Here is a 21,003-nt window from a genome sequence, read left to right on the forward strand (position 1 = left end):
ACCTTTTTTGTCTCTTGTAAATATTTGTGACTTAAATTTTTTTTTTTTTTATATTCTCTTTTGGTTCCTATTTGCATATAATATCTTTTTCTTTTAAAAAAAATTAACATTTATTCATTTCTGAGAGACAGAGAGTAAGCAGGGGTATGGCAGAGAGAGAGGGAGACACAGAATCCGTAGCAGGCTCCAGCTTGTCAGCCCAGAGCTGTCAGCCCAGAGCCCAACATGGGGCTTTAACTCACAGAATGTGAGATCAGACCTGAGCTGAAGTCTGATTCTCAAACAACTGAACCACTCAGGCACTCCTGCATAGGATCTCTTTTTCTGTTCTTTCTAATGTGAGTCTGTTGTAGATAGCATAGAATTAGATCACGCTTTGTTTTTCTTTTTATTTTGCCAATCTCTGTCTTTTGATAGGGGAGTTTAATCCATTTACATTTGAGTAATTACTGACAAAAAAAGTACTTACTTCTGCCATTTTGCTATTTGTTTTCTGTATTGCCTTATTATTATTTTTTGTCCCCCATTTCCTCCATCACCAATTTGTTTTGTGTTTGTTCCATTTTTAGTATGATAAACAACACATAACATAAAATTTGACATTTTAACTATATTTAAACATAAAATTCAATAGTGTTAAATATATTCATATTGTTGTGAAACATATTTCCAGAACTTTTTCATCTTGCAAATCTGAAATTCTGTACCATTCACACAAATTCCCCTTTTCCTCTCCCTTTAGTCCCTGATAGCCAGGATTTTACTTTGTTTCTATGAATTTGATTACTTTAGATACCTAATATATGTGGAATCATCCAGTATTTACCTTTTTGTGACTGAATTATTTCACATAGCATAATGTTCTAAAAGTTTGTCTATATTGTAGCCTTTTTAAAAGCTGAATAATATTTCACTACACATATATACATTTTCTTTATTCATTCATCTGTTGGTGGATATTTGGGTTGCTTCTACCTCTTGGGTAGAGTGAATTATGAGAACTTAGTTCCCTAGTATGAACTTGGCTATTGGCTGCCATAAACATGAGTATTAACTGATTTATTGTACTGTACCAATTTGATCCCTTGTGGTTTCCTTTGTGCATATTTTTTTTTAGGTACTTTCTTAGTGGCTAATGCAGTGATTATAATTAGCATATTAAATTTGTAACAGTTGAGTTTAAATTGATATAAGTTAGATTAAATAGCATGCAAAAATTGTGCCATTGAATAGCTCTTAAATGACCAATTTGTGTTGTTATTGTCACAAATTATGTCTTTATAGAGTTTACTGATTAATATGGATTTACAATTATTGGGGTTTTTTTTTGCATTTTATTTTAAAATTATGAGAAATAAAGAGTTACAAGCCAAAAAATGCATTTTATATTTTGTATTTACCTCTTTTACTGTCTTTACTGGAATTTTCTATTTCTTTGTGTGGCTTCAAGTTGTTGTCTAGTGTCCTTTCATTTCAAACTGAAGAATTCCCTTTAGCATTTTTGTCAGAAATGCAACTAGCAACAAACTCTTTCAGCTGTGTTTAGATAAGAATGTTTTATTTTCATTTATTTTTAAAGATAGTTCTGCCAGATATAGAATTCCTAACAGTCCTTTTATTCCTTTTCTGCACTTTAAAAATATTACCCTACTCCCTTTTGATTGGTACTATTTATAATGAGAAATCTGCTCTTTCCCTATTAAGGACACCTTGTATGTCACATTGTAAGTCACTTCTCCCTTGCTGCTTTCAGTATTCTGTTAGTCTTTGGCTTTGGACAGGATTATGTTGTGTCTTGTGAAATTTTTAGCATGTATCTTTTTTTGGAGTTTGTTGAGCTCCTTGAATATGTAGATTTGTGTCTTTTATCAAAATCGGAAAGATTTGCCATTATTTCTTTGAATAGTCTTTCTGCCCTTTAGTCTTCTTTCTTTCTAGGATTCCTATTATACATACATGTCCCAAAGGTCCCTTAGGCACTGCTTATTTCTCTTCATTCTTTTTTTCCTTCTAGTCCACAGAGTAATTTCAGTTGACCTATCTTCAAGTTTGCTGATTTGTTTTTCTGCCTGCTTAAATCTTCTATTTAAATCCTTTAGTGAGTTTTTTATTTTATTTATTGTACCTTGTGTATCAGCATAAGAATTTTTATTTAGTTTCCTTTTTTAGATTTCTTTCTCTTTATTCTCTATATTTTCTATTTATTTATACATTGCTCTCTTAGTTTACTTTACCCATGGTTTCCTTTAACTCTTTGAGTATATTTAAGATAGTTCATTTTAGTTTTTGTTTAGTAAGTACAATGTCTGTGCTTCCTTAGGTACATTTATCAGTGAATTGGCCATACTTTATTTTTTCTTTGCATGGTTTATAGTTTTGTTGTTGTTGTTGTTGATGTTGTTGAAAATGGAACAGTTTAAAAAAAAAAGAAAATGGAACAGTTTTGACTATTATAATGAAAGTACCTCTGGAAATCGGCTCGTTCACCTCCCTAAAATTTGCCATTGTTTTATACTCTGTATACAACATAGTATACTATGTGCTATAGCTGTTTGTTTAGCGGTTAGTGGTTTTTAAACTACTTTTGTGAAGCCCATATTGTTTATGTGTGGTTTCTTTAGTTCATGTTCTGCTTGTGTTTTCACATAGCTTTATTTCACCTCCAGAGAGAGAAAGAGAGAGAGAGAGAGAGAGAGAGATAAAGGAAGTAAAGAAGGAAGAAAAAAACCCTCTCCCAGTCTTAGTGTGTTGACTCTGTGCTGGATCAGTCTGTCAGTGCTTAGACACACTCTTTACGACTCTGCATTAGCCTTCACTTCCTGCTTGCAGTGAGACTACAGGTAAGCCAGAGGGAAAGCTTAGGGTCTTCTCAGTCCTTTCTGAGTATTCATCCTGCCCTGGGCATATGCATTGCTTTCTGTATCTCCCAATATATGAAGGTTCTTTTGAATGCCTTAATTTACCAAAGAAAGCCTCTCCTGAGCTTTTCCCGCCAAGATTTCAGCATTCTAATTTGCCACAATTGTCATATTTTGCCTCAAGCAGCTGCTGAATATTTATTTACCTTACATTGTTTTTGAGGAATGCTACTGCTTTTCTGCTGTTAGTGAGTTCTGAGTTAAGAAAAAAAGTAAAGGTAAGTGCCTTGCATCAGTCCTTCCTGTAGCCTTCATACAGGTTACAAAGGATAAACACATTTCTTTGGGGGTGGGGGGTGGGGGCAGGCCAGTTCTACTCCTTCTGGAATCAGGCACCAGGGTCACACACTGGTAACATGAGCTGCCATCTTTAAGACTTTGTCCCAGTACCAGGGAGGAGATGTGGAAAGGGCACAATAGAAAAACACACAAAGTTTCCTCATGTTTTTAAGTCATCTGTTTCTTGATTAAGCAGTCTCTTGGTTGCTATGAACTTTTAACTGTTTTCCAGAATTCTGACAAAGTTGATTCTGACAGTTTTTCTACTTGATATTTAAAATTTTTCTGAGGAGAGGTGAGCTCTTGGAGCTAACTATTCTGCCATTTTTGGTGATGTCTAATTTATGTATTTTAATAACATATGTTATGTTTGTAGTGAGTCTGCAGCACAAATGCTCTCAAAAGAGCGTGGCACTTACTTCCCAGCTTCCAGGAATGTTGACTGCAGTCAGTTTGTAGCTAAATCTTTCCCCCAGAATTTTTGTCAGCTGAAAGGAGAAGTCTCTTTCAATATAATACCTCTCTGGGGCCAACTCATGTCTACTGACTGGTTAATAAGAAGGAACAAAGGCTGGACCCTTCTGTCAGGACATCTGATGATTCAAGACAATTCTGACCATTCACCACACCTTCAAATTCTTATGGAGTTGGTGAGCTCTTCTTATACCTTCATTGATGTTATTCACTTCCAATAATTTCTGTACACAGAATCTGAGGAATAGGAAATAAAATAATACTTAAATTCAAATGTTAAATTGAAAAAAAACTGAAGAAAATAATTTTATTTTGTGATAACTTGCCCTTTTTATACCCTTCCTTGTTTCTGACCATTACCTATTATTTTCTTAATTTCTTACAAAAAATATCTAATGTTTTTATAAAAACCTGCTAGGCTAGTTATCAAGTTCTGCAGTTTGTGTTATTTACTTACTTTCTCTTTTTGAAAGTAAGGAAAAATTACCTGTATTTTTTAAAATAAATTTATTCCAAATTCCTTAATGATCGCTGATACTTGGAAGTCATCTAATTTCTGCGTTCTCTTAGCCTCTGGCAAATAATTGGTCACTACATGACATTTAACTTTTTTAAAGTTATGGATTTTGAAGATTGCCAGGAAATCCCTCTATTTATCCTTAAATAAAATCTTAGGCCAAACCTCACTATATGAGAAAACAAGAAAAACAAATTTTTAACATCATTTTATTTTTAAAATCCACATCGTTTTCTCATCTTGTGGGCAATTGATGAAAAACATAAAGCTTTTTTGATCAATACAACACTTGAAGTAGGAACTTATCGGTGACAGTGGTTGACTTATTTCAACTTCAGCATTCAGTTTATTTCAACACTGCACAAACAAAACCAAAAAATAGAAGAGATATATCTTCTGACACAGAATATTTAGCTAAAAAATTAAAATTAAATTTATATTTGTCTGACTCTGTTTCTAGGTTTCATGGCAAGGCCCAGATAGGATTTTTATAAAATTGAAGTATTTCAGTGTGATGATCTAACTCAACGGTCAGCAAACTATGACAGGTGGATAGAGGGATCCACCTGTTTTAGTAAGTAAAGATGCACTGTAATGACAGAGTTGAATAGTTGTGACAGAGACCATATGGCCCCTAAAGCCAAATATATTTACTATCTGTCCATTTATAGAAAATTTTTCCCAACCTCTGATCTAACTTAAAATACAGGCTATGAAATATATGCAAAATTTGCTTCAGAGAGACCTAAAGCATACTTCAAAATAATAAGCAGATATACCCCAGATGGGGTAAAATTGAGATACAAAAGAATGCGTTATTGCCATCCAGTGGAAAGATTCCAGATTAAAAGAAGAAAAAAAGGAAGAGAGAGCAGTTTCAGTAAAGAAATCATGAAAACCCCAAATCAAACTTATAAAGATAAATACTTCAAACTGCAACACTATTGGATCAAAGCTGCTTTTCACTTGGGAAACTCCATGCGCTACCAGAAAAATTGTACTAATTATTATATAATGATGTTAATTATTATATTGAATAATGATGTTATTATTCAATGGGATCAGAGTAATATGAAAAGTATAAAAGAGATGACCCAAAATATATAATAAGTGCTGAAACTATCCCAGATGGCAATATAGAATAGTGAATGTGAACTTGGGCTCTGGAGTCAAACTGCTTGAGTTTAAATCATGCTTCATTTACATATAACTTAAAACAGTGCCTACCACAATGTGAGAAGTCATAAGTGATTGCTGTTTCTATGATTTTGAACATGATATATGCTCTTTTAGCTGACGCTTTGCCTTTTGTAAGTAGTATCCCATTCTTGTGCCTTCCCTTTGTCTAGTAGTTAAATGAATATCCGTGCTTAATTTACATGAGCTAACATATTTATAACTGCATTAAAAAATTATCATATATGTCATGTTCCATAACCTAGACCTTGTCACTACAAATTGTGCAACACTTTATCCCTTTATGAACATAACATCGGATTTTTCAATTCACTCCTGTTAATATCCCAAACGCCCACAACCTATGTTACTTTAAAAATAAACTTTTCTCGGGTGCCTGGGTGGCTCAATCAGTTGAGCATCTGACTTTGGCTCAGGTCATGATCCCATGATTTGTGAGTTCGAGCCCCACATCAGGCTGTATGCTGACAGCTCAGAACCTGGGGCCTACTTCAGATTCTGTGTCTCCCTCTCTCTCTGCCCCTCCCCTGCTCACTCTCCTCTCTCTCTCTCAAAAATAAATAAACATAAAAAGTAAAGTAAAAATGAACTTTTAATTTTAAAATAGTTTTAGATTTACAGAAAAATCTTGAAGGTAGTACAAAGAACTCTTGTATATCATATAACCAGCTTCATCTACTTCAATGTTTTAGATTAGTAAAGTATTTTGCCACAACTAATGAATTAATATTGATTCACTACTATTAACTAAAGTTCATATTTTATTCAGAATTCTATAGCTCCCTCCCAATGTCCTTTTCTATTCCAGGTTCCCATCTAAGGCACTGTATTACATTTAGTCATTATGTCTTCTTAGACTCCTCGGCTTGAGACAGTTTCTCAGACTTTCCTTGTTTTTGATGACCTTGACAGTTTTGAGAAGTACTGGACAGGTATTTTGTAGAATGTCTCTCGGTTGGGATTTGTCTGATGTTTTTCTTATGATTAGTTGGAGGCTATGTGGTTTTGGAAGAAAGACCACAGAGTTGAAATGCCAGTGTCATCACATCACATCAAGGGTACATGCTGTAAACGTGTCGTATCATTGTTGATGTTAACTTTGATCACTTAGCTTGAGGTAGTGTCTGTCAGCCTTCTCCACTGTAAACTTATTCTTTTTTTTCCCTTTCCATATTGTGCTCCTTGGAAGGAAATCACTATATATGGCCTGCACTTAAGGAGGGAAAAACTATGTATCAAAGGTTGAATATCCACCCAAAGAATTTGGGATTCTTCATGAGACATATGTTTATGTCATTTATTTGGGCAACCATTTCTTTCTATCTATCAGTACTGATTCATGAATATATATTCTATATTTCAAGTTATGATTCAATTTACTTTGTTGCTCAAAATTTTCCAGCTTTTGCCATTGGGATCATGTTCAATTGGGTCATGTAACCCTTTGACATACTCATCATTTTGGACTTTTTGGATTTTTTTCAGGTATTTTTGGCATTATAAAATTATCTAGTCTCATCTTGTATATTTCTCCTGACAGTCCTAGAATCAGCATTTCTCCAAGAAATTTTAGTCCCTTTTATTGGGAAATGGTATTAAAAACCAAATTCTGAGTACTAGGGGTGCTTGATGTTACCAGGGAGTTATTGCTTCTAGGACCTCTTAACTAACAGAATAAAAAGATGATGTGTGTGTATGCTAACACTGGAAAATGGGATTTTGTTGAATCTATAGATGCCTTTAGGTAGGATGGTCATTTTAATAATATTAATTCTTTATATTCATGAACATGCGCGATCTTTCCATTTGCATGTGTTTTCTTCAATTTCTATCAGTAAAGTTATATAGTTTTTATTACACAGATTGTTCACCTCCTTGGTTAAATTTATTCCTAAATATTTTTTTTATTTTTGATGCTATTGTGAATGGTATGTTTTTTTTTAAATTTCTTTTTTCATATGCTTTATCATTATGTAAGGAATCCAACTGATTTCTGTATGTTGCTTTTGTAGCCTTTAGTAAATCAATGATTTATTGATTTTGTTTGACTGATTCTTTGGCATATTCTGTATATAGAATCATTTCATCTGCAAATAGTGACAATTTTACTTTTATTTTTTCTTTCTGCCTTGGATGTCTTTTATTTCTTTGTCTTGACTAGTTGCTCTAGCTAGGAGGACTTCTAGTATTATGTTGAATAGAAGTGAGAGTGGCATCTTTGCCTTGTTCCTGATCTTGTTCCTGATTCTGTTTTTGACTACTGATTCAATCTCTTTACTGGTTATTGGTATGTTCAGATTTTCTATTTCTTCCTGAATCAGTCTTGGTATGTTGTATGTTTCTAGAAATTTATCCATTTCTCTTAGGTTATGTATTTTTTAGCATATAATTGTTTATAAAGTCCATTATGATTCTATATATTTCTGTAGTATCAATCTTAATGTCTCCTCTTTTAAATTTTATTTATTTGAGTTCCCTGTTGTTTTTTTTTTTTCTGTCTACCTAAACATTTATCAATTTTGGGTTTTTTTTGAAAGAACCAGCTCATAGTTTCATTGATCCTTTCTATGGTTTTTCTGATGTGTATTTTATTTTTTTCCATTCTAATCCTTTTTTTTTAAGTTTATTTATTTTTGAGAGAGACAGCACAAGGGGGTTTAGGGCAGAGAGAGACACACAGAATCTGAAACAGACTCCAGGCCCTGAGATGACAGCACAGAGTCCAATGCAGGGCTCAAACTCACAAACTGTGAGATCATGACCTGAGCCGAAGTCAGATGCTTAACCGACTGTGCCTCCCAGGTGCCTCATTTCTATTCTAACATTTATTACTTTCTTAGTTTTGCCAACTTTGAGCTTAATTTTTTTCTTCTTTTTCTTGTACCTTGGGGTACAAAGTTAGGTTGTTTATTTGAGATCTTCCAAATTCCTTAATATATGCATTTATTGCTATAAACTTTCCTCTCAAAACTACTTTAGTTGCATCTCACAATATTTAATATATAACATTTTTATTTTAATTTGTTTCAAAATAATTTTTATTTCCCTTTTGATTTCTTCTTTGACCCAGTAGTTACTTAGAAATGTGTTCCACAGTTTTGTAGATCTCACTTTCCTCATATTGTTTGATTCTGGTTTCATACCACCGCAGTCAGAGAAGATAGTATAATTTCAATCTACTTAAATTTTCTAAGATTTAATCTGTGGCCTATCATATGATCCATCCAGGAGAAAATTCTTTGTGTACTTGAGAAGAATGTGTATTCTGCTGCTATTGGATGGAATGTTCTGTATATGTCTGTTAAGTATGTTTGTTCTAAAGTATGGCTCAATTCCAACATTTCCTTGTTGGTGTTATGTCTGGACAATCTCTCCTTTGATGCTAGTGGGATACTGAAGTCCCCTACTCTTATTTTATGGTTGTCTATTTCTCCCTTAAGATCTGTTATTAATTTTTTTAATGCTTATTTACTTTTGAGAAAGAGAAACAGACAGAGTGAAAGCAGAGAAGGGGCAGAGAGAGAGGGAGACACAGAATCTGAAGCAGGCTCCAAGCTCTGAGCTGTCAGTACAGAGCCCAACATGGGGCTTGAACTCACGAACCATGAGATCATAACCTGAACCAAAGTCGGATGCTCAACCAACTGAACCACTCAGGTGACCCAATATCTGTTATTAATTGCTTAATATATATTGGTGCTTAGGTTTGGGGAGCATATATATTTATTACTGTTATGTCTTCTTGATGTGTTGACTCCTTTATCATTAAATAATTAACTTCTTTGTCTCTTGTTACCCTTTTTGACTTGAAGTCTGTTTTCTCTATTTCCCATTTTCTTTAAGTTTGTGTTTCCTTGGAATATCATCTTCCATCCTTTCACTTGTAGACTATGTGTATCTTTAGAACTGAAATGAATTTCCTGTAGGCAAACTATAGTTGAGTCACTTTTTTATTATTCATCTAGTCACTCTGCCTTTCAATAGGTGAGTTCAACTCATTTACATTTAGGGTGATTATCAGTATGTAAGGGTTTGCTACTGTCATTTTATCTTTTGCCTTTGGTTATTTTGTTATCTCCATTGTTTCTTTTTCCTTCTGTTTCTGTCTCATTTGTAAGTTAGTGGTTTTATGTGATTTTCTCAGTCTCCCCCTTTTTTGTTTCATATCTCTTCTCCGAATTTTTGCTTGTGGCTACTTTGAGGTTTATGTAAAATGTCTCATAGATAAAATAGTCCTCCTGCTGATAGCAATTTATCTTCATTAGCCTATAAAATTTCCTTCTGTTTACTCTTCCCTTTTTATATTTTTAGTGTCACAAATAATCTGTTTTGGTATCATGATTTGTTACCAAATTGTAGTAGCTATTGTTATATTTCATACTTTTCTCTTTAACCTTTATGTTACAGTTAAGAGCTTAATCTACTATCCTAAAAAGAGTTACAGTATTCTAATTCTGACTATTTATCACTCTAACCAAAGATTTTTGTATCTTCATCTTTTTTGTTTCAAGTTGAAGAGCTGTTTTCAACATTTCTTTTATTTTTTTTTTTTTTTTTTTTTTTTTTTTAAATTTTTTTTTTTCAACGTTTTTTTATTTATTTGTGGGACAGAGAGAGACAGAGCATGAACGGGGGAGGGACAGAGAGAGAGGGAGACACAGAATCGGAAACAGGCTCCAGGCTCTGAGCCATCAGCCCAGAGCCTGACGCGGGGCTCGAACTCAGGGACCGTGAGATCGTGACCTGGCTGAAGTCGGACGCTTAACCGACTGCGCCACCCAGGCGCCCCTCAACATTTCTTTTAAAGCAGGTGTAGTAATGGTAAATTCCCTCAGTTTTTGTTTTTCTAAGAAAGACTTTAATTTTCCTTTATATCTGAAGGATAACTGTTGAAAATGTTCTTGTCTAGTGGTTTTTATCTTTCATTATTTTGAATATGTTATTCCACTCTCCTCTGGCCTGTGGATGTCTTCTGAGAAATCTGCTAATGACCTCTTGTAGGTTACTATCTACTTTTTTTCCCATGTCTTTATTTATCATTGACTTTTGATAGTTTTAATATAATGTGTCTTGGAGAAAGTCTTTTGCATTGAGATAATAAGATGTTTTATTACATTCATGGACTTGTATATCCAGATCCTTCCCCAGGTTTGGGAAGTTCTCAGCTATTACTTCCTTAAATTTACTCTCTTTTTATTTTTCTCTTCTCCTTCTAGGTTGCCCATTGTTCTTATGTTGTCTTTTCTAATGGTGTCAGATGGTTCTCACAGAGTTTTTTCACTTTCTAAAAATCTTTATTCTGTCTCCTTTTCCACATGAATCGTTTCTTTATTTCTATCCTCTAGCTTATTAATTCTCTCTTTTATGCTATCTGTTCTATTTCTAATGCATTCTAATGCATTCTTCATCTCTTTTATTGAGTTCTTCAGGTCCAAAATTTTTGTTTGATGAAAAGCGTTGCTGCATTTGAAGAAGCTAACACTTTCTTATGTAGGTGAGGCCTTATTTAGTTTGATTCTAATAGTTCAACATGTTGGTAATTAGATGTCTTCCTTTTGTTTTCCCGAAGGTAGCACTATAGAAGAAATTTTTGCTGCTAATATTCAAAGTTTCTATAAGTTTGGAAGTTGCTAGGAGGGCTAAGAATATGCACATTAAAAAAAAAAAAAAAAGATGGGAAGGAGAGAGGAGGAATGTACTTAGCTAGCGCTAAGTGGCTTTGGGTGTGCTCATGGCTCAGTAGGGAGATCCTCAAGGGACGGAGGTTCCTGGTGGTCCTCTTGTCTCCAGGGGCAGACAATATGAGATGCTGTCCTTCAGTCCTCTCTGTCTGCCTACTTCTCTTTCCTTTCCCAACTTTGGTCACTGTGGGTTCTCTTCAAAGAGAGCAATTGGTCCTTGTAGCTGCAGCACATGTGGCCAGGCAGACCCCCACTAACTGCCTTCACCCTCTACCTCCTCTGCCAGAAAGTCCATGCTGGATCTCTGTTGGACTGGCTTCTCTTGCTATCACAATCCCTGCTGATGCAGGCTCCACCACCATTTCCCTCAGTCTGCCACTTCTTCCATGGTCCAGTCTACCCACTTTTGGGTACACAGAAGATGGATCCCTCAGGAGTCTTGGTATGCTGTGCAGAGCACCCCCCCCCCCCAATTTGGGTTATGAATGTCCACTTAGTTGTAAATCAAAGCAGACAGAAAAGGGAAAAAACTCAGACAACCATGATGTTGACATCACTGTCTATCCAATAAGCTTTTTATCATTGAAATAAATGCCATTGCTCCCTTCTAACAGATCAGTTGATTATAATTGTGTTGGCCTACTTCTGGCTGCTCTGTTCTGTTTCATTGACCTATGTATCCATACTTTCACCAATATCATGCTCTCTTGATTACTATAACCTTAAAGTAAGTCTTGAAACTGGGTGTGCAAGACCTCCAACTTTGTTCTTTTTCTTCCATATTGCTTTGGCCATTTTAGGCCTATTACTTTTCCATATTAAGTTTAGAATTGCTACTTTCATATCTGCAAAATATCTTGCTGGCATTTTGGATGGCTTTGTGTAAATCTCTATTTCAAATTAGGAATAATTGACATTTCAACACTATTGAGTCTTTCAATGCACAAATACAGAATATCTGAATATTCTCCCTTTATTTAGAATCTTTGATTTATTTCATTATTATTCTTTAGTTTTCTGCATTTAGATTATGTACACACTTTATCAGACTTAGAGTTACATATTTCACTATTTGGGGCATTATTCTAAATTACATTTTTTAAGTGTTAAGTATTTATTATTTGTATATAAGAAAGAATTCATTTTTATGTATTATGTATCTTATGACTTTGCTATCCTCAATTATTAGTTCCAGAAGATTTTGTGGTCAATTTTTTGGATTTTCTACATGGACAATTACGTTATCTGTGAATAGAAAAATTTTATTTCTTCATTCCCGATATTTATACCTTTTTCCCCCTTGTCTTGTATTATTGCATTAGCTAGGACAGCCAGTATGATGTTAAATGAGAGTGATGAGAGAGGACATTCTTGCCTTGGTTCCAATTTTAGTTGGAAACTGCCCAGTTCTCCACCTTTACGTATCCACTATTTAAAGCTGTTGAGTCTCTCTGGCCCCGAATTCTCTATTTTTCTTGCTTAATTTTTCTTCATAAAAATGTAACCATAAAAATATGTATTTTATTTCATTTAGTATCTGTTTTCTTGAAATAAAGTATAAGCTCCACAAAGAGGACGTTTTTAAGGAATGTTTGTTTACTATGTCCATACCATGAAAAATAGTGCACTTATGGACTTTTAATAATATTTGTTGAATAAATGAAAAAATTGAGAAGGGAAAATAAACATGCACAGATACATTGATTTTAAATACATGCACAGAGATGAAATTATAACATTTCAGTTTTTGCTCATATATATGCATATATTTACATATATATGTAAATGGGATATCAAGGTCAGCAGTTTTGATATCTTTCATTCATATTCTACACAAATTAAATTGATTATAATAATGATAATTCACGTCCATACAGCAGTTTATGATTTTCAAAGTACTTTCATATAGTATTTCATATGATCCTCATCTCCACTGGTATTATTATTATTATTATAAGTTCTCTTTTCATGTAAAGAATCTGAAACCCAGTTTCTTGCCAAAGGGTATGCATTAAATGAGTGTCAAAGTCTAAAATTAACTCCCGGTTTTATTATTTCAAGTCTATTTTCCTTCCTTTCACACAGTGCTCCTGTGTTTTTCATTATTTATAATGATTATAATTATACAGCATGTTTCTATCAGTTGCGTAGGGTTAGTTGAGACCTGTCATATAGAGAAATACAAAATGATCAGTGGGTGAGTATAACTGACATGCTTAATAACTAAAAGTTTTCATCAATTAAAAAGCTAAAAGAACCTTTATATGCTCAAAAAAACTCTATCATTGCCTTTATGAGGAGCTTTGTTCAACGTCTTTAAGACTAAAACCAGAATAAATGTTGCTGTATATTTCCTCCCAACACAGATTTTCATTGTTTCTAAACTTGTTTTTGTTTGCTTTCCTTGTTTTTGGCATCAATTTCCACCAAAATAAGATACCTGAGAAATCTACTTAATTTCTACTTCTCTTAGCCTCACTGTTATAACCAATGAATGACCAAACCCTGTTAATTTTACTTAGCAAATATTTCTGGAACATGTATATTTTACACTCCTACTCTCACTACAGTAGTTCAGGCTCTTACCATCTTTCACTTGACCTCCAGGGACAGCGTGTTAACTTTCCCCCCTTAAACAATCTCAGACAAGTCTTCAATATGTCCTCTACATAGTAGTACTTCTGTACCCCAATCCCATGTATCCTCTACTGTAAAGGGACAGATAATAAATATTTTAATCTTTGGGGCATATGGTCTCTATTGCAACTACTAAATTCTGCCCTTGTTGTGCAAAGGTTGATATAAACAACATGTAATTGGATGGCTGTGCTTTAATAAACCCTTATAAAAACAGGCTATGAGTCAGATTTGACCCATAGATATTAGTTGCCAACACCTGTTCTTAGAGAATAGGGCCTTTGTTATCATCTATGCCATCAGCATCTAGGTGCTCAGCACTTAGTAGAAGCTAAATAAAAATTGATCAAAAAGTAATGAATGATGGAGCACCTGGGTGGCTCAGTGGGTTAAGTGCCTACTCTTGATTTAGGCTCAGGACATGATCTTACGATTCATGAAATTGATTCTCCACATCAGACTCTGTGCTGTCAGAGCTGAGCTTGCTTGGGATTCTCTCTCCCTCTCTCCACCCCCCTGCCCCTGCTCGTGCTCTCTCTCTCTCTCTCTCTCAAAGTAAATAAATAAACTTTAAAAAGTTAATTAATGATTCCAAAAATAAATAGATAGTGGGCAACCAACAGTCAAATATCTACCCCAAGAGCCTTTAGGTATAAAGTGGGGAACTGATTTAGTCATTCACTTAGAAATTGTTCATGAAAGGAAAAACTATAATCTTCTATTGTATATAATTAGTGTAAGGTCTTCATAAGTTAGCTAATGTATTTGGTTGGTTCTGGGCTGGAAATGTAAATTTTGGAGGTAATAGTAATGCAGAAGCATTTAAAGTCATAGCTATGGAAGAAGTGAATGATTAAAGAAGAAGCAAGGGCACAGGTAGAGGGTACCAAGGAAATAAGCAAGGAGGACATCAACTTTGAAAGAAATAAAAGGAAAGTAGACTCTACATAGAGAGGGCTGAGGGACAGCCAACATGAGAGAAACAACACTCTCATGAGTCAAGGGTGAAAAGAGTTTAAAAAGTAAATAAGCAACAGTGGTTAATCCCACCAAGATATTCAGTAAAGTTAATCCCTGAAAAATGTTCAAGAATTCAGAATTAAAAGTCACGAATTACCTTATCAATTTAGGGCAGTGAAGGTAAAGCCAAACGATGATGGATTTACCAGTGGATGTGAGGTAAGAAGGTGAGGATGAGAGAAGTGAGTTTAAAACAGACAAACAAAACACTGTGGAGCTATTGAGTATGCCGTATCATGAGAGAATTTGTTTTATGTTTATCTTGCTTATTTATGAGTTTCTGTAAGATGGAAGAGCATTGTGCATATCTAAGTGACTAAAAGGAATCAATACAGAAGGCTATATTGAAGATTCATGAAAAACTCAGGAGAAATAATGGGCAAAGTTCTCAAAACAGAAAATGAGAAAAAATAGCTACAACAGAGTTGGCCTAAGGGAGTTGAAGAGACACATCTACACATCTTCATCTGAAAGTATTAGAACTTAAGGTTAGAAGTAAACAAAAATGCATTTTAGGCAAAGAAGAAGCTGAAAAAGTAAAAAACAAACAAATAAAAACAGTCAATTTTTTCATTTGGAAAAAAAAAATAATAAAGTAAGTCCCATAGCTGAGAAGGAGACAGAAAGGAAGGATTGAGAGCTTGAGGAAGTTTCAAAAAGCTTTTGAGGGAAATGAGAGATATTGATCATTAAGTACACACAAAAGAATTGCAAGATAGTATGTAGGGTATAGCTATGAGTAAATCTTAAATCTCTACTGGCACAAATATGCACTGTTAGATTTTTTTTTTTTTGTATTATTCAGCAGCAAGGTGTGGGTGCTGAGAAATAAGATACTAAAAATTATCCATGATTGAGCATTTGGATAATCTGTGAAATCAAAAAGCAATGTAGCAAAGGAAGGAGGGTGTTGCCAATAAATAGTAATTGAAATGATGTCCCATAAATTGCCATGTTACAGTGACAGGATCTAAGCTACAAGGGAGCTGGTAGAAATGGACATCTGTGGTTGCAGATGACTATGAAGTTAAGGATAGGGAAATGAGTGAATTTCCCTTAAGGAAATGAGTGAGAATACCAGAAGCATAAGAAATCATGTTCAGAATTGAGATACTGGAATTTATACCTCAAAGGCAGAAAAATTCTGGGTAATGAGAAGAACCAAATGGACCTACAATAATTGGAGGCTGACATAGAGTGCAGGAAAGGTAAATAGAACTCACGGTGTCAGGGAATGTGAAGTGAGGGTGTTATCATTGCTATCCACTGTAGCTGACGCTGTTGATACCCTGCCCCGCTCCTTCACCTGTACCAATTACCAGCCATATATCTCATTGCCAAACCCTGTGCTTTTTTTCTCCCCTGAGATGTTCCCTAGCTTTTGGAGCCTGCTTTACTGGAAAAGTAATGTCCTCCCTTCTCCCTAAAGCTCTTCACCAATGAGGGACCAGCTCCCTCACCCTTTGGATGGGATGTGTGTTTTTTACACTAGTTCACAGAATGCCTCCAGTAGAAATAAGTTTCAGTATTCATTAGTACCTCGTTTGAAACACACTCTACTGGTTCCATTCTCTTTCTTATCTAACTTGTTACTTTAAACTCAAATTCTTACATTAGGGTTCTACTTTTTCCACTCACACTATGACACTTACATAGATCCTGAAGTTCCTTACAGTGATGCCAGGAAGGGAGGGTAGAGGCAGCAGATACAGCAAAAGCCAGAAATGACTTCAATGAGGAGGATTAAACATGGCTCAGTCATTAAAGTATGCAATTTTTGATCTCTGGGCTGTGAGCTTGAACCCTATGTTGGGCATAAAGATTTTTTTTAATTAAAAAATAAAATTGGGGTGCCTGGGTGGCTCGGTCAGTTAAGCCTCTGACTCTTGGTTTTGGCTCAGGTCATGATCTCATGGTTTGTGATTTTGAGCCCTGTGTGGGCCTTTGTGCTAAAAGCACAGAGCCTGCTTGGGATTCTGTCTCTCAAGATAAATAAATAACTAAACTTAAAAAATAAATATAATTAAGTAGATGTCAATAAACAAAAGAACAGAGGTAAAGAGTTTGGGTGTCTTAGGAGGAGGAGGAAATGAACAATGTTACAGAGGGTAAGAATAGCATGATATGTGTAAGGAATTTATGTGTAACAACCTTAGTGCTTTAGAACTTAGAAAGGAAAAATAAAAAAATGTGTCGGAGAGCCAGGCAAGGGACAGATCATTACTTGCATGTTGGCTCTTGGAAATCTCTTCTTATGGAATGTACTGTCATTGAGGAATGTTGAGTAAGTGCAAAGATTTTGCCAGAATTCATACTAGAACTTAGAATGGTTTGTGTGTCTGCAAGTATGTGTGTGGTGTGAGATTGGGAGAAGTTAATTGATTAATACAAAAATAAATTCATAATCAGAAAAATAGGAGATATTGGTAGAAAATTTATTTTTGATGATGTTATAATATATGGATAATTTCTAGAGGTGCACTCACTGGCTTATAAACCATCTCTGAAAAAGCAGAATTGAAGGTGAGATTTAACATTTTTTTTTTTTTTTTTTTTTTGAGACAGAGAGAGACACAGCATGAACGGGGGAGGGGCAGAGAGAGAGGGAGACACAGAACTGGAAGCAGGCTCCAGGCTCTGAGCCATCAGCCCAGAGCCCGACGCGGGGCTCGAACCCGCGGACCGCGAGATCGTGACCTGAGCTGAAGTCGGACGCTTAACCGACTGAGCCACCCAGGCGCCCCTGAAGGTGAGATTTAAATACTAGGGAGACAAGTATGTGAAGATAGAGTCGAGCATACAATCAGTACGGAGGACCTAAGGTGGATTCGGTTTGTCCTGCCTGAAGAATAGAATATTCTGGCTGGGATAGTGGTACAAAGGGAGTAATAAGAGACGGATTTGGAAATAGTAAGAAAAGCTGGGATAATGTAGGGTTTTAGAAACCTACTGTGTTTTATTCTAATGTAATGCCGTGTAAAGTAGAATAAGGGACTCCTATAGGAATCCACATCGTGATCCTTGGAACCTATGAATATGTTACATTACATGGTAGAGAGAATTAAGGTTGCAGGTAGAATTAAGGTTTCTAATCAGCCGACCCCAAGATAGGGAGATTATCCTGCATTATCCTGTGTAATCACAAGCATCACTGAAAGTGGAGGAGGAAACAGAATGGAAGAGTCGCAGATATATATGGCTATGAAAGAAAAGCACAAAGAGATGCAGTGATGGCTTTGAAGATAGAGAAATGTGAGTGGCCTCTAAAAGCTAGAAAAGACAAGGAACTGGAGCTCTTTTAGTTTCTCCAGAAAAGGTAAGCCGGCCAACATTTTTATTTTTAGTCCTTGGGGGACTGAGGTTAGATTTCTCACCCAAAACTGTAAAATGATATGTTTTTTGTTTTAATACACTCATATTGTGATAATTTCTTATAGCAATATTAGAAAACTAATGCATGAGACAGAGGGGGTCAGCAAACAAGGGGACTGCAATAACTACATATGATTTTAAAACTCTTCGTCATTACTATGTGGACAGTGGGTTATGGTGGAGGGACAACAAGTGAGGAAGTCAGTTATGAGCTGGCTGCATAATTTAAGTGGAAGATGACGGTAGGTTGAGCACGAGTACAAATGGTAAATATAAAGAGAAGTGAATGGGTTTGGGATATGTTTTGGAATTATAACTGACAGAGCTGTTCATTGGTTGGATTTAGTGAAAGAAAAGTAACTATCAAGGAAAATGTATACACGCACAACTGGCTGGTTGTAACATCACTCAAACAGCTGGAGGAGAGCAGTGCAAAGGCAAGTTGGTGAGGTAAATGAGGAGTTTTGAGACCGTAATGCTATGTTATGTCCCTGAGGTTGTGTCAATAATGTCAGATATGTAAGTTTGAATTTCTGGGGAAAGGTCAGATGTGTAGGTTTAAATTCCGGAATCATAAGCATGGAGGTGTTCTTTAAAGCCATGGGTCAAGTTGCCTGGGTGGCTCAGGCAGTTAAGCATCTGACTTCAGCTCAGGTCATGATCTCATGGTTCATGAGTTCAACCCCATGTCAGACTCTGTGCTGACAGCTCAGAGTCTGGAGCCTGCTTCGAATTCTGTGTCTCCCTCTCTCTCTGCCCCTACCCAGCTTGTGCTCTGTCTTTCTCTCTCTCTCAAAAGTAAATAAACATTAAAAAATTTTAAAAATAAATAAAGCCATGGGTCTAGATTCAGTCATCAAGGGAAGGCATATATATATATATATATATATATATATATATATATATATATATCTCCAGAGAAAAAGAATTGAGAGACACAGCAATGGCACCTTGCAAAAATTAAGGGTAAAAGAGAATACAAGAATATGAAGAACCTAGAAAGAGTGGTCAGGGATATAGGAAGACATCAGAGTTACATGATATTACAGAAGCCAAGCGAACAATGCATTTCTAGAACAGATCTCAGATCTGTTAAATCATTGGATTTGGCAGCATGGACGTAAGTAGAAAACTTGACTAAATCTCAGTGAAGTGTAGCCAATAGTAGCCCAATTGAAGTAAGGTGAGGTTAGACTGAGAGACAAGGAAGTGTAGGCAGTGATTTCATGGTAATCATTTCAATAAATTTTTTTGTAAAGGGAAGCATCAACATGGGGTAGTGGTTAGAGTTAGGTGTTTTCCTTGTCAGCATAATAATTTTCCAATACATTTACACAAAGTGAATGTTTCACACATGACTTTTCTTCCGCCCATCTCATCCTGAAGCACAACCCTTAACTTACTTTCTACTTGAAGTACATTTATCCATTGTTTAGTCATTTGCTTATTTCCTCATTAATTCTCAGTAAATGTTTGTTGAAATCCTATGAAGTAGAAGACACTGAGATGCTATCTGGAGAGGTCAGATCTTGTATGTTTAGATTTGGGGGTCATAAGCATAGAGAAGACATATAGATATACATGGCACCTGGCATCTAATAATTATAATTTAGTAATTTCTCTTAGATTACAGTTCTTCATATATTAAAAGTGTAGATGAATTGTCCAAAACCATTGTCATGGACCATTAATAGCTCTATTCAAACTTATCTATGGTCCTTAAAACTATTGCTTTTCAATGGACTATTATTCCACTTTCAACACATACTCTGTATTTTTATATTTCAGTTCACCATATTTTCCTTAACAATACTTTTTTGTGTCAGGTCCACTTGTAGAAATAGTCGCCATAGAAATTGAAGACTTATATTCAATATTTTACTTCTTCCGGAAGTCTTCTGAAAAAGCCACTATCCAGTGGTGCCTGGGTGGCTCAGCTGGTTAAGTGTAGGACTTCAGCTCAGGTCATGATCTTACAGTTTGTGAGGTTTGAGACCCATGTTGGGCTCTGTGCTGACAGCACAGACCCTGCTTTTGATCCTCTGTCCTCCTTTCTCTCTGCCCCTCCCCCACTCGTGCCCTCTCTCTCTCTCCTCAAAAATGAGGTAAAACATTTTTTTTTTAAAAAGATTGTTTGGAAATTTCTCCCCAAAATCCACATGTTCTCCTGAAAGGCACAACAGAAAATACCATTAAAAACAATTAACTATCCAAACATACGGATCTTTTTGCTTTAAAGTATTGTATCAGTTGTCATAAATACTGTATGTACGTATTTACCATAGTGCTTTAATCTGCCTGTGGAAAGGGGCTCTTACTTTACTTTCACTGTGTTCTCAAAAATATCTTTCCAGAGTGCTTAAACTTAGTAACTCTTAATGAATATATGTTGAATAGACATTCTGCAGTGCTTCGTGAAATAATTAGGAGAAAACAACACAAAACTGAGCTAAAATGATTGATTCGGCCCATATTCTAGTTGCTGTATTTACTAGTGGCTACATACAAGCAAATCCCTCCAAATCTAGCTTAATGAAACAAGATCCTACAAATTCTCTAAGGCATTTATTATTGATGTGTTATTCTGTGAATGCTACCTGCTTCTCTTTGGTATTCATTTGATAGAAGAAATAGTGAGTTCATTTCAAAATGAATTCAGATAGTCCCATTCAAACCTTCTTTTAACCTCATTACAGTCAAATGGCATGACAGATACTGAATCCTGAACTTAAATTTTGAGAACTTATGTTAAATAAATGAATGCTTCATCAGCAAAGTCTTTTATCAGTAATTGATTATTTTAGGCACTGAAATACAAAAAGTACTTTTGAAAGTTAGAGAAGAAAATACACTCCCCCCAAATAATTTAAATTGAAATAATTCTGCATTTCATTTTGGAGAAAATTGT

The sequence above is a fragment of the Panthera pardus genome, unplaced genomic scaffold (assembly GCF_024362965.1).
Source record: "Panthera pardus isolate Hobbes unplaced genomic scaffold, ASM2436296v1 HiC_scaffold_13, whole genome shotgun sequence".
Lineage (NCBI taxonomy): Eukaryota > Metazoa > Chordata > Mammalia > Carnivora > Felidae > Panthera > Panthera pardus.